General features: G+C 38.9%; 1 long non-coding RNA gene across 2 annotated transcripts in view; it reads right to left on the bottom strand.

The window, feature by feature from the left end:
- Positions 1 to 9,121: 9,121 nt before the first annotated feature.
- Positions 9,122 to 15,773, bottom strand: part of LOC310998204 — a 54,583-nt gene continuing 47,931 nt past the window's right edge. For both annotated transcript variants that reach the window (XR_014595983.1, XR_014595984.1), the window contains one exon: positions 9,122 to 9,736. This is a non-coding gene — a long non-coding RNA (uncharacterized lncRNA). The remainder of the gene's footprint in view (positions 9,737 to 15,773) is intronic.

Here is a 15,773-nt window from a genome sequence, read left to right on the forward strand (position 1 = left end):
AGGATGCAAATATCATACCATGACGTCATGAATATGCAAACTGCTATATAGCAACATTACTGTATGTTCCATTTGGTGGCATTGGAAGGCATTGTTCAACGTCGGCTGCCAACTATGTTATAATTTCAGTTTGTACCCAGCTGTCAACCCTTCAGCTCTCAGTACACATCTGTTCAGGTGCTCACCTCAGCTCACCTTTCCTGAGAAAGAGTGTGTGTGTGTTTGTGTACTTTCCTGACCTTGTTTAACCTCGTCTTAAGGTCGTGGAGTGTCAGTGTGTGAGAGATTTCATCAACCTGTGTCAGCCTGACTATGGAAGAAACATTTGTTTGACCTTTTAGTTTGATGCAGAGATTTATCCTGGAGTGAATGACATCACACTTTTATCACATTATCTGATGAAACAGCAATTTCTGTAGGGGAGAGCGGGGTAAGTAGTGCCAATTTTTACTTAAATTGCCTTTAAAGCAAGGGGACTATAATAATGCCCCCAACTAATATATGTACTACATATAGTTTAGGATGTTGTGCATCCCTGGGAACAATCACTTTGAATCTTAAATTATCTGTTTCAGAAATATAGCTTTAGAAAAAAAAGTGGTTTTGTGGCACAACTTGCCCCCAGTGCGGGGTAAATTGTGCCATTAGAGAGAATACACTGGGGTAAATTGTGCCATTGATAATTGAAGTAAAACAGATCATTTTAATCTCACAAATGATAATGCTATATAAAAGCAAGACATTCAATACAAAATTAAAGCCAGAAGCGGCGATGATCGGGCCCTCGCTTGTCCCCATGCAGTCGCGGAGGCCTGAGGCACGCTGGAGGCTGTGGCGCAAAGAAACACAATGTTTTGTTCATCCACCAGGCTATGAGCACAACCAGACTGGGCAGGTGTGTTCAGGGGCGGTCCCTCATCACACATGTTAAGTTTCAAGCAAATCAGTGCCACTGCCATGTTTCTCCTATACACAGACAGCACTGCCACTGGCACAACTTAACCCAGGCCCTTTGGCACAAATTACCCCAAGCCCAGCATTTTGAGAAAAAAGGATTCCCCAGCTGTTTTGAGCTGGCATCATGCTAACTGTAACTGTATAGACTCATCGTGTAGCTTAATAAAGCCCTAAAACATGTGTGAACTGTTTTCAAAGTTATCTTTAATTGTTCAAACACGGCAATCAAAAAACCTTGATCATAGAAATTTTACTTTGGAGGGCAAAAACTTGTTTTTTGAACATAAATGTGCTTTCCTCTCAAGCCATGTGTCTCCCTTCTTGATAGGATGAGTGAAATGGATGTCCCTTCAAAAATATGTGGTCACATGACCAACTTCTTCTATGGTTTTCTGAATAACAGGGGTGGAACTACTTGCCCCATGGCACAAATTACCCCACTCTCCCCTACTACAGATTTTAAGGCAGCTGCATTAAGTATAGTCATGAAAGCATTAAATAACCCTTAATGGGGACAAATAGAGGATAAAAATCATGTCACTCCACTCATTTACAGTATAATCATTAATAATAATTTATCCTCCAGGTCCAATACGTGAAACAATGAAAATAACTTGACAAAACTCCTCTTTTGCCATGTGCAGAGCTGTTCCTTGCAAACTGTCAACCTCTGCTCTATTAGATCAAATTTGATCTGAATCACATTATTTCACTGTTGTACAAATACACACACACACAGCTCACATCCTCCAAAAAAAAAGGCTACTGCCTGTGTCACCAGAGGCAGATGTCGGTAAACTCAGTGACCTTTGTCCTCATGTCAGGTTCACCGCTTCCCAGCTGCTAATCGGTTTGACCTTTCCAACAGCTTGGTATGGCTTCACCAGAGCGTTCAAGAAGAACAGGTCAATAAATAGACATGACAGGAATGTTTGGTCACAGGTTAAATTTTCCAGGAACTCACAGTAGCAGAAGTTACAGCTGAACAGCAAATGACATAATACTATATAGTGATGAACATCCACCCTCAAACATTGTTTACTCTAATATAAGGAAGGAAGAGTTACAGAACATTTACTGTAAATTAATGTTCAATGTTACTCTGAGTTATTTATTGGATATTGATGTTGATTTTTTTTGTGATGGTTCTATACTATACAAGGCAGGTTTGAAATGTCTCTGGCTTTTTTTGCATCTGTTGAAACAGCACAGATGATTCATAAAGAATGTGGTAAATGAGACATGTACTTGTTTTTCTTGATAAGCCGCTCAGCTCAAATTGCTGTCATGTCTCACATGTGGTATTTCATATTTTATGCTGAATTTCAGTATGTGGTGAGTTTGCTCTCTCTTGCAAAACTTTTTTTTTTTTTTTTTTGCAGCAGGACTATAAAATAAAGGTAAAATAAAGAATAAACTGATAATGATATTTATTTTAATTGCAGAGGCTGTATCAGAAAGGGGAGCAGCAGCTTCCCTGTGTTTCTAGAAGGCTTTTATGCACATTAGGAAAATTAGGTTTTATAGTTTGTTGATTTGAACAGCAATTTTTCTCGTCCTCCTAAAGCCACAGTGTAACAGCACTTGGCAACTCCCCAGAATCAGTTCAGTCGCACGTCTGTAGGCAGGTCACTTTCTGGGCGAGTGGAGCCATGAAGCAACAGACACCGAGCTACTGTGGCGTTTTTTTTTTTTTTTGTCTTTTTGTGAGCTCATCATCTGTGACAGCTGTGATTGTGATTTATGACATTTACAGGACAGGAAAATGGTGGAACTCAGTCAATAAAAAATAAATAAATGCATGTATAAAATATAAAATAGGCAGTTTTAGAGGTGTTGTGGGACTTTGGAGAAACAGGTTAGCTGTTTGTTTCCTCCTGTTTCAACCAGCTGCTGGCTGTAGCTTCATCATCACCACACACAGACATGAGAGTGGTGTCAAAACTCTCATCTAAGGGTAAATTAAGCATTTCCAAAATCAGTCAGACTGTTCCTTTATTAAAGCAGTGTTTCACCACACTCTATGGTTTTTTTAAAAAAGTTTAAAGTCTGCTGCTCCTCTGCTGGGTGTGGTCAGAAGCGACACATCCTCAATTATAGAGTATACTTCCACATCATTGCAGCAAGGTACGAGGCTGAACTAATACTGCAGGTCAGCATAAAAACAAACAAAACAACTTCTAGCTGCTGCAGAGTTAACACTTTTAAATGGGAAATAATTAATTAAATGGGCAAAATTGGGGTCATGGGTCAATTATGACACACTGTCAGACTAGTGATGGCAGTTTAATTGCAGATTTACATGCATTGAATTGAAATCTATACCTTCACTCCATGTCCATATTAAAAAAGTCAGTAAGGACAAAAATGTATATTTCAAAAACACACTGTATTTTGATGTGTTGTTGCACATGCTGTCCTTGTAGGTTTCACGCTATGTTCTGAGGGTTGTAAATGTGACAGGTAAATATTGCTGAGTACAGTCCAGGCCTCCTGCGCGTTGACAGCTGTCGTTGCCGTCTGACAGCATTGTTGAAAACAGTACGCTCACCCTGTGGTTAGTTGATTGTAAACACCAGTGGAAGCTACAGCTGCACTTCATCCATCATACATGGAAAGGAAAGAAAAAGGAGCCATTAGAAAAAAAAAGCAGGAGGAGACGGCGCGTCCTCCTGACTAATGGAGGAAATGACTCTCGGGCATTAAAGATGAAACGAGTGATTTTTTTTTTTTGCAACCTATCCTGTTTGATGTATTTTCACCGGATGAGTTCAAAGATGGTTTAATTCTCGCTGTGCAGATGTGTTTTGGGTAATTTTGGCTGCAAAACACACGCCCTGGATGTACTTCGAAAGGAACGTGAAGTGTAGTTTCGTTGTGCTCCTTCAAACGACAACAACAACAGACGACTTCCTCAGTCGGAGATGGTTTATTGGTGAATTGTGATCATGTCTTACTGTCAGGATTCACTTCTGCTAAACTTTACTCGACAGGCCGGAGAAATCAAAATGAGAAGCAAGCTGAGCTTTATAGGCAGACAAATATATCTCCCCTCCTCCTTCTCTCTCCTTGGCTATCTCTCTCTCTCTCTCTCTCTTTCACACTCACTCTTTCCTGTCCCTCTCTTCTTCCTAGTTCACACGCTCTCTCTCAAACACACACACGCATACAGTCAGATTTTCTTCCTTGTTTTGGTTCAGTATCTCTTTCTCTCTCTCTCTCAGTTTCCCTCAGGCTGCTCTGAGAACAGCAACACATCTTCAAGAGCATTTCAACAAGAAACTAAAGACCAGCTCCCAAAATCAGGGGTCTCAAACTTGAATTACCTCAGGGGCCAAAGGCCACATTTTTCTCAAATGAACTGCCCTAACCAACTTGTGGTTGCTAATTACCTTTCATATTAAAATTTTTAATTGTTAAAAAGCAAACAAACAATAAAGTTACAAATATACTGTAATACAAAACCAAATCCAAAGCAAGTCAGGATGGGGCCTCGTGACACATTGCAGATATCTGTGGTTTGTTATCAGCGCAATCCAAAGGCATTTTCGCCCCCTCTGACCTTATATAGTATATACATATTTATTTATAGAAAGTGGTGGAGGCCCTAGTGATTTGTCTTCCCCCCTACACATGAAACTGTATAAAGCCCCCAGATATCATGCAGTAATCAAAGTATGACTGTGAAATCTGCACCGACAGATTCATAAAACACTTCAAGACTTCCAGAGCAGTGCTTTCTGTTACTTTAAATGTTTATGATACTTCACGCTGTAGTGTAAAATATTATGTGTGTAATGGCTTATATGTTACAGTAAAAAAAAGATAACAATGTGTGAATCATATTATGCTACTTTTTTATAATCAAAGTGTGTATTTAATTTATAGTAGTATATAATCTTTTTATCGTTTAACTTTTTACTCTTGATGTTGTTTTAATATTTTTTAATGTTTGCCCCTCATTTGGATTTGTGAACCTCTACTGTTAATGTATTTGTTGCCTCTCAGTGAAGAGCCCCCGAACAGAAGGCAGGAGTAGTGGTGGAGCCAGAAGAACCTATGACCCACTTTCAAGATCAGGTTGCCAGATATGTGTAGTGGGAAAATATCTCTAATTAGGGCCGTTGATTGTTCCCAAAACACTTAATAAAGAAATTTAAAAACTCAAAATGAGAAGCTGGAAAAGATGGATCTGGAGTAGAGTTGTCTTTATTCACTTCAATGAAGAGCAAACAAGAACAACCTGAGTCACTTACAATACAAAAGATAGATAGTCAGGAACTCCATGCAAAGTGATGCACTGTGACAAACAAAAAGCAACTGAGGTCCGTACCTTCAAAACTGGAGCTTATATAGCCAAACAAGGCCGGATATTTTCTAACAACGATTAACCTTTAAGATAACATAAACAGTTTCCAAGATGCCATGACCAGTCTCCAAGATGTCATGACCGGTCTCATCTCTTTCAGTTTCCATATTGACACCCCCTTGCCCATAGACCTGTCAAAAAATATTTTATGACTTTCCACACGTTAACCTGTTCCATGCTCATACACTGGGGAATACTTGACCATGGGCTCCCATGTTTGACCGACTCTTCTATGTTTACCTTATTTACTTGACCACTTATTGGCACTGAGCCATGGTAAAATAATCAACACTTCAATAAGATCAGATATGAGGCCCATCAACTTTGATGGATCCCCAGATAAATGGAAGGAACTTCTATTATTCCATAGGGAAACCCAGAATCCACTTGCAAGTGGCGCTGACTGCTGACAACATACTTGCAGGCTCTGGTCCCCACTCCTCTGTAAGGTCAAACTAAGAGGGTCACAGTCTCAAGACATCATGGTTTTAAACAAGTAAAATGAGCAATACAACATTAGCAATGAACATTAAACTAAATAAATGATCATACTATGATTGTTAAAATATTTTTAAAGGAGGCATAACATTCTATCACAGACCAAGTCTCAAATCTTCACATCATTTTTAATACAAAAATGTCACCACATATGCCATCTTGTCATAAATTGGGGATAGAAGAACTACCAGGGCCTCTCGTCAAAAGTTGGAGGCAGAAGAACTACCAGGGCCTCTATCTCATCAAGCTGAGCAAACAGTTTTAACAAAGCTCCGAGCCACGGTGCAGTGATAAGGCGGCATGAGTATGAAAGAGCCGTGTAATAAGGAGAGGAGCCCCCAACAGAAGAACCGTCAGAAAGACTTATGATCCTAGGATCATATAGAGAGAGTGTGGTGGCATTTTTTTATGAGAAATGACAGATAAGCCTGACAACAACAAGGCCAATGAAAAGAAAGTTATGCCACCTTTAAAGACTGAATGTGAACTGTGTTATTATGTCATTTATAATCACAATTTATGTTACTATGTGTTGATTTAAATAGTTAGAATATACTTATTTCTTGTGTTTTATGCTGTTTCACTCCACCATAGCTTTATCATCACTGATGGGCTTAAAATCACCCCACCATGGCTTTACCATCACCGATTGGCTTACAAAAATCATACCATGCCCTTTTGGAGTGCAAGTCAAAAGTGCAAAGTCACGAGACAAGAGTGAACTATGTATGACCCTACCATCTGGTGCTTTGCTGAAAGTTGTTATGCTAGTGCAAACGTGCCAATGCTAAACATGCTAAGCTAAGAAACGGGATTCCAAAATCCCATGTATGTCTATGGGAAGCCTCTCCGAATGCATTGGGAGAAGGGCTTCATTTGGATGGGATGTTAGCAAAAATCACGGATTTAGCTGAAGGTCGAGCCATGGGAAAGTACCCAAATCTCACACACACCAGTATATAAGCCACACTCAGATGATGTGAAAATTTGGTCACGTCTACCCATCTGCCGACACTGTGTCTTTTTCGGATACTTTGTATCTTGTGGAGTGACTCGGGGCGTTAACTTGTATCTACTTTGTCTGAGAACGAATAAAAGACAACCCTGCTTCAGATCCATCCCTTTCCAGTGTTTTATTCGAGTCCAATTACAATAGAGTGATGCCAAGTAAGTTTAAGGCCCAAAAGATATAAACTTATTTGCTTCATTAAGAGACGCCTCAGAGGGGCAAACAGTAGAGCGGATGGTGAGGTTAAAGGAGACATGTTATGCCCCTTTTCCACAAATCAAAATAGTTCCCAGGTGTCTTAAAGACATGTCAGTGACATGCGCAGCTTCGGTCAAAATATTCCACAGCTCGCTTTTCATCCACTCAAAACAGTCCTGTTCAGAGCGGCTGGTTTTCAGTGCCTGGGGAGCCTGCAAATTACAGATTTGTTTTTGTCAATTCTCACATTTTGGGGATCAGAAGGCAAGACAAACACCCAAATATATACCCAAAAAGTGAGATTTCCATAATATGTCCCCTTTAACGTAATAAATAAAACAAGTCCAATTAAAAAGTATAGTAAAGAAGAATGAAATCAGTCGTACTGTGTTGTGTGACGGGGCCCCTGTTTTTCTTTTGTACAGCTCGGGTTTTGTTGACTGCAAAGTAAATAAAACTCTATTGCATTGAACTCCAACTCTCTTCAGTGCTTGATTTTTAAATACTCCAGTTTATTTTATTGGTGTTTTGAAAATATTGGTAAAGAGGCAAAAGACTGAACTTAATCTCCAGCCCAGTCCGAGGTTTGAAGAAGATATACATCAGTGCTTTCCCACCACATTTCAGAGCTGCACTTTCTGCTTTCAGTGCTTGAATGTGACCCCAGCTGTTTACAGACCTGTGTTGGTGTGGACATGTTGTCAGCAGCCAAACTACAGTGTTGTGTGCTTGTGTGCTCGATCTCTCACCCTGTTAAAGACATTAACTATGAGCTGGGAAACAAATTTCACTCATTTACACACAAAACAACTCTTTCTTCAGGCTCTGAGTTTTTTTTTCTTTCTTTGTTTTTATGTGTTTGACAGGAAATTTGCAGGACAAAGAGGAAAAAACTCTGACGGGAAAAATGTGCTTGGGCAAAGAACAATTTTTCAGGAATGATGCGTGTTTGCTCTGACGACTAGGTTTTGTAATTTAACGATGCCATTTTAATGTGTGACAACAGCCTGAGGGTCGTGAAACTCACTCATCCCATGAATTATGACCGGGTGATAGTTATAAAAACACTGCAGTGAGTCAGCAGTCACACCCAGCATCTACCGAATAACATGCTATATGTTTTTAATGACTAATGACTTTTTACACGAATTTAATTTTCTTCAACTTGATGATGATGGACATAACTAACGATTTGATGTTTTCAAACACACACTTCATCCTTTTTTTTTCCACACAGATGTGTCACAGCTGGACTTGATTCTTTCCGCTCTACTTGCTATAGAGTCACTGAAACGAGTTTGTTGCTCCCTCCACTGCCAAAACACACCAGCAGCCATGTTCTAGTTACAGTTTAGAGGAAGTGCCGAGTCACCCTTAAATAGCTCCACGTGTAGCAAGAAAAATAAAGTCAACTTTAACAAAACTTTATTTAACTTGTTGGGCAACGTCTTAAACATGTTGATAATAAGTTAATAAAAGTGTATTAACAGCCAAATTCAATAATGATAGGGTTGAAAAAAGTCAATTAGTTGATTGATAGAAATCTAGTAAGAGATCTAATAATCAAATTTATCAATAAAGTATTAAGTAGTAATTTGTTCTTCGTCTTTTCTGATATTTAATAGGTTGAATTATTATTATAAAAAAAAAAAGATAATTGATTAACAAACTGATCATTGTTTTCATGTTCAGTGTGTGCGTGTCTGTGTCAGGACACAAACGCAGTGTAACGTACTGTATGGGCTGAGTGTGTTTCATGACGTCACATCATGATAAACAAATGAGAACTGGATTCAGTTTGTGAGTTAATGTTTAAATAGTTTAGATAAAAGATTCAGGTTAGCTTCAGCACAGAGGAAGGACTAATCTATTCAGGCTAGATTCAAAATGTTGACTGACTGACTGACTGGGCTTTAATTATCTACATCTATACGAGACACAGAGGAAAGGCGGGACTTCCCAGAATACTGTACCACTTTTGTTTTGTTAAGCTGCAGGGCGACTGTCAGATAAAACAAAAATGTATGTACAGTATGTAAATGTAATGCTTGGAAATATCAAAAAATAAATACAGCAGAAAATGTCAGGAATTTAAAATATAATATAGTTTATTTACATGTAAAAATAATCTTATCAACATATTTGTGCCTCTTTCACTGTTTACATGTGTCAGTAAATCACTTGTTACGATCTACACAGATGGAGGAGATCCTGCATGAGCCTGGTTTTCTCAGCTCGTCTCTGTATAATCACCGACGACGACTTGATGGTTCTTGTACTTGTGTGTTACTAGCTGTGGTCACCAGCAGTGGGGGATTTGCACAGCATCAGCATTACTTCACTGGGTGTGGAGACTTTGCTCCAAAACAACCCACAAGCCGGAAAAGACGGTTTGGGCCAAAAGACCTCAGCACATGGTCGATTACCAACCTCCTGCAGGTGTTTTATGGACATTTTGTGGAATGGGACAATAAAAATCGGACTTACTGCCTCTCGAATTTGTTCTCCCTTTCAACATTTGTGCAAATTATTCCCTTAAGGCGACTCCACAGCATTTTTTTTTGCCTCCTTTGCCAAGAACTAGCAGCTGCAAAACACAACACACAGCACCACCTCTTCTGTCGCCGCCTGCGGTCACCGTCCACCAGCCTCCCCATCTCATGATGATGATGTCATGACCCCACTCTGACTCAGCAACATCTCAACTGGAAGAAGAAAAACGAAAGAAAAAAACATGTCAAGATGGAGGGAAAGAGGAAAAAACACACAGAAGGAGGGGAAATGAGATGAGGTGGTGCTTCAGATGAAGTGGGTCTCTGGTATTAGGGGCATTGTTGGGTTGAGTTATTGCCCTTCTGTGAGTAAATAAAATAACACAGGCTGGAACGACACACAGACCGTTTAGCTTTTACTGCCCTTTTTGCAGACATGCAGAGAAGGAAACACATTTCAATTCCCTATAATTAAACCTGACAAAAGGAACAACTATTTATCTAGATTCCCCTGCGTGTACAGTCTGAGTCAGATCATATACTTACAGTATAATATCACAACATCTAATTCTGTCCTTTATCTTATATAAGCCTCTATTTTTCCCTCATTAGTAACGTCAGCATGAGAGAAAATCTGAGTGGCTAAACATGTTGGTAATGAGCTTAAAGGAGCAGAAGCAAGTTTTTGCCCCCAGTTTTGCCTCTCAGACTTAAAACAGGCAACCTACAAGAAACACATGCAGGAACAAAACACACTGCCCACTTTGTTTGTTTAGTAAAAAACATCCACTAAAACTAATCTGTATTTTTACTCATAGTTAAGTAGAGCCCAAAGCAATCTAACAGTGTAAACTATCTGTTACGGAAATTAAAATGATTTTAATCATCATTTTTTCTGCTTATTTCTGAGTCAATTCAGACTTGATGAAGAAACAAGCTCAGTCATAAACCTACATGAACCTCTCTCTGTCTCTTTCCTGTTAGCGTGACAGCTGACTTCAGATCAGTTTATGAATCACAACAGAATCAGATTGCAAATATCAGCAAACTACAGCCACGTACAACTGAATTAACACATAATCAGAAATCTGAATCCAACCATACAAACAAAATCAATCAGATGTCTTATAACATCCTGAGCTTCAGGCGACTTAACTTCTCCTGATTATATAAAAAAAAACCCTCCACTTTAATGCACTTACACAATTACTGCTTTTATAAACATAAATACGAGTGCAGACAAAACAATATGTTGTTTCGTTGCCACGGCAGCTTGTCTTTAATAAACATCTGTGTACAATGTCAAACGTCCGTGCAGCTTCCTGCCTTCCCTCCAGACTCACTGGCCCTTTTTCTGGATCAGACTGTTGACATGACGCACACACACACACACACACACACTACAAGGCAGCATCAGCAAAAACAAAGGAAATGTCAGGCTATGATTTTGACTAAAAATACACACTAAGTCACAGACCAGAGATGATCTTCCCGCTCTTATTAAACCAGAATTTTATTTCTTTTTCCGTCATCATTTTGGTCTCAGACAAAGGCAAAGTAATATAAGAAATTATGTTCAGGCTCAAAACCTTAAAAATATAAGTATATAACAACAAGAAGGCTCCAGCTTTTTTCTTTTTCTTTTTTTTCTTTTACAATCCACCATCATCTCTGATTCCTGTCTTGGTTTTTTTTTCCCACCATGTGTCGTTATACTGAGGCATTATTCATGGGCGGATGTTTACTGTTCTGTCCTGTGCATACTTATTATGTTTCACATGCAAATATATTCCTGTTCTCTGTTTTTAAGGTGCCTTTTTAACAACTGGTCAAGGACAACGGATGAAAATGAGGCTCCTATGGGAGCGCTGGGTGATTTTCTTTTCCTGTGAAATAGACTTAAATAAAAATAATATGCAAAAATCAAATGTTTAAATATTTCAAAACCTTGGAGATCAGGGAGCTGCCACTCAGCCTCACTGATCATCTGGGGCGGCTCACACACACACCTCACCTGCTCCTAAGCACAGTAAATTCAGGATATTGATAAAGATTTATAGAAATAAATGTATAAAAGTCAAAGTAGATGCAATGGTGATCTCAAACAGCACAGAGACAAAGTGTGAGTGATTTGAGTCTGTCTGAGTCATCGGTACTGACGCTGTTCATGATCTCTGCAGAGGAAATGGACGACATATGTGACAGCAACACACACAATCTGCACCACGGTGTCCTCACATATCGACTATGCGACACAGTGGGGAGGGTCGACACATTTAAGATCTGAATTTTCCTCAGTTTGTGATCAGTTTCTCTTTCATTGTCCAAAAACCTGGACGTCTGAACTTATTGTGCAGATGCAGCATCATGATAAATCTAATATTCTGTTATCATTGCTTATTCTGAAGCAGGAAACTGTTTCATCTCTGCACAGAAACAAAACCGAGTCAAAAGCTACAAGCCTGATATTGATTATTCTTCATGTACATGTTACTTTGTTCCACACCGAGATGGCTGCAGTGTGTGTTTAGACTGGGTTTAAAAACTGTTACGGTAAAACTACTGTAAACTGGGGCCAACGTCGATTAAAATTCCTGACACCAAACCTTAAGCGAACATAATTCCCAATGTCAGATTTACTTAAAAAGACTAATAATTACGGTCACTTTGATTTGACCGCACCATGTTTAGTCATGGTGGACCCTGTCTGCCCAGTTGCAGCAGATTAAAGCAAAGTATTTTACTTTGAGGTGGAGAAAAAAAAAAGAGAAGTGCCTCACAGTTTTGGCTGAACAACAGACAATAGAGCGTCCTCCCTGGAGCTCTGTGCATCACTGGGAGAGATGAAAGCCGTTTGCAGGCATTTCCACTTCAGGCTCTTAGCAGATGATTCTGTGGAAAGTTTACACTGACTGCGGCTGTGACTGTGGGTGAAACAACATATGCATTTTTCCCATGTGGCCACAGAGTAATCCCTCATCGTGCACGCCGTTTATTTTATTATAAACACTAGTTTAAAGACATTACAGACATTTAGCTGCTGACCACACACACACGTTAATTTTCTCCTGCAGCTTTTTAAATATTTCATGTCTGGTTGTGGCGACTGCAGCACAATATGTTGGTTCATATGAATTAATACTAATTTGTTAATATGGGTGTGTGTGTGTTTTATTTTTTTCCTTTTTTCGTGGGTCAGAGGGGTGTTAAAATTTTATTAAGAGCATAACTACACTCTGGAAGTTATTTATGACAATTACTGACAATTGAAACTGTTATTTTTTCACAAAACATGAATAATATCTGGGATAATATCAGCTTCTAACAAATAATAATGACTAATAATGACAACAACTACTTATATATAGAGCTAGCCAATGTAAATACACATCACACACACAACACTGACATGTTTATCCTGTATTTACCGTTAAATTCCCTATAAATACAGCTATCTAATGTAAATACACACCACACACACACACACACACACATACTTTATTTAGATGGATCTCTGTGCCATAGTCGGACACTGTGATTAAAGACCATATGTAACAAGTGTGAGAAGATAAATTACAGTCTTCCATTTATAACCCGGCCTCTCTCCTGACACCATTACACCGACAACGGGCCAGACGGTTAGAAATGTCTCAGCGTCAGCGACACCTTTAATCATCCTGTTAAAGAGCCGAAGAGATGAATTAGTCTTCTGCCCTTTTAAAGTGAAGCACCGCTCAGTTTCCGGCTCAAGGTATCGACATTTCAATTCCACTCTGGGGGATTAATTCTGAAATATCACAACTGATCTTTAAAACTCAAACACCTGCGGCAGCAACACTCGACAGGGAACTTCTGAGCTTCTCCTCAAAAGTAAACAACTGCACGTCTGTCTTTACAGAAGAAGAAGGAGAAGAGGGATTAAACGGGTGTGTCTATTCACTCACTCCGCTGATCTTTTTTCTCTGCGGACAAAGATGCATAACTATGATGAATAATTTACTTGAGGGGACGGGACCAGATTAACCAGTCTGATAGATGACTCGCCGCTTTGTCTTCTCTGCCCGTTTCAGTGAATTCAGCTCTCTGGACGGTTTAACCACAGAGCAGAGCAACAGGATGCTTTATAAAAGGGCTCGGAGCTGATAACGTTTAGAGATTTAACAACAACAATGCCACCAGAGTGTGGATATAATAAGAGAAATCAATAAAATAATACATCAGGAAGTTTTTGGGTCTGAGTTTATCTGGACACCAAGTTTTAAATGTGACAGAAATGAGGTTAAATGATTCAAATTAAATTATTTACTAAATCAAAAAACATTTTTTAATGAGATTTGGAACAATATGTGAATATATAAATGCAGACTCAAATCTGGATTAAGTAAAAATGATGATGTGTTGACTATTAAAAGCCTTAGTTCATACTGTGTCATACTGAGACTGTGATAATATTGTATTTACATCGATAAACATGGGAAGAACAGGAAACAACTCATTAGTTCAATATTGAAACGCTGACACTTTTACTATCAAACACTTTGATGGATGAGTCGATGTTTTCTCCTGGTGTCTCTTTTGATGAAGTGGAAACCTGCATCAGCGTTAAGCAGCTTTAAGAGCGAGTGCTTTACACCGGCTGGAGGTCAGAGGTCAAGGCCGGGGGACGTGTGCTGTGGATACATCTTATTTCTGCCAGTCCTCATTTTCAGAGTCTGATTCATCAAACTGTCTTGATTATAACTGTAATATCAATCACTCCATTAAAATTAAAACCACTGAGTTATTCAATAACATAATTCAGAAAAATAGGAAACTTTCTATTATCTACATTGTTACACTGCAAAAACTTTCCAAGAATATTTTTCTTATTTCTTGTCAAAATGTCTCATTTCGGGTCAAAACTAATCTCTTTGCACTTAAAATAAGACTCATCACCTAAAAATGAACTTGTTTTTAGATCATTTTCACTTGTTTCAAACAAATATTCATTTGAAATACGTAGAAAAATCTGCCAGTGAAAGAAGGTTTTTTGTGCTTGTAATAAGAAAGAAAAACTTCAGCTCCACTATCAGATTATTTGAAGTGAAAATATGCTTGAAAGACGTAAAAAGTGTCTAAAAACAAGCTACTTTTCATGTGATGAGTCTGATTTTAAGTATAATGAGATTTGTTTTGACTAGAAATGACATTTTGACTGGAAATAAGACAAATATTCTTGGTAAGATTTGAGTTTTTCCAGTGTAAGTTTATAGGTTTTTAAGTATCATTATGAATTATCCAAGTTCAGTTATTTGTATTATATTATATGTTTGTTAATCATGGATACCAGATCCTTTCAGTGCTTAGCTCCTTTGTAACAAGCTAAATTTAGGGATTTCATGTAAACATGGCTGTTAACATGAAACTATCTGGCGGACATTTTTTTTCCCCCCACAGCTTTGTCGACACTTTGTCCACCTTGTAATTACAGCCGAATGAGTGGTGTAAACTAAACCTGCTTATAATACGGCTGCTGGATCAGTCGACGCCGCACAACTCGGCCTGCTGCACCAAATTAACTCAAATCACATATCAGCAGGCTACACACTAATCTCCCGGCCGGCGGCTTTCTGAGCCAAACAACAGCTTGTTTCAAGACTGTAGTAAGCAACATCCATCAAAATCTCACCACCCGTGTTACTTTACTGGTGAAAGGGGGGAGAAACCAGCTTGATGGATGAGTTGATGTTTTCTCCTGTTGTCTCTTGTGATGAAGTGGAAACCTGCATCAGCGTTAAGCAGCTTTAAGAGCGAGTGCTGGAGGTCAGAGGTCAAGGCCGGGGGACGTGTGCTGTGGATACATCTTATTTCTGCCAGGCCTCATTTTCAAACTCTGATTCATCAAATTGTTTCTGCAGAAGAGCTACAGTGCGAACTCTATACCGTACGCTTCACTGCTGATTTATTAGGTGCACCGACCGTCCCACAGCTAATGCAATAAATCCTGTCGTCATAAAAGTCTTAAAGTTCTGGCTTTTTTTGGAGACAAGTTGAGTCAATGTCCTGATCGATTTTCTGAGGGTGTAGTTGAATTGTGTTACATTAAATAAAAACACCTCAGTGTAACACACCAGCTCCACAAAAACTGAATATTATACTGAGTTATAACATAATTATTTACCTAATAAATTGGCACCTGATATGTTTGTCTTATGACACTTTAAAACATACCAAGATACTGTGTACATCGCTTTTATTAAAACCTTAATGA

This window comes from Trachurus trachurus (assembly GCF_905171665.1).
Source record: "Trachurus trachurus genome assembly, chromosome: 15".
NCBI lineage: Eukaryota > Metazoa > Chordata > Actinopteri > Carangiformes > Carangidae > Trachurus > Trachurus trachurus.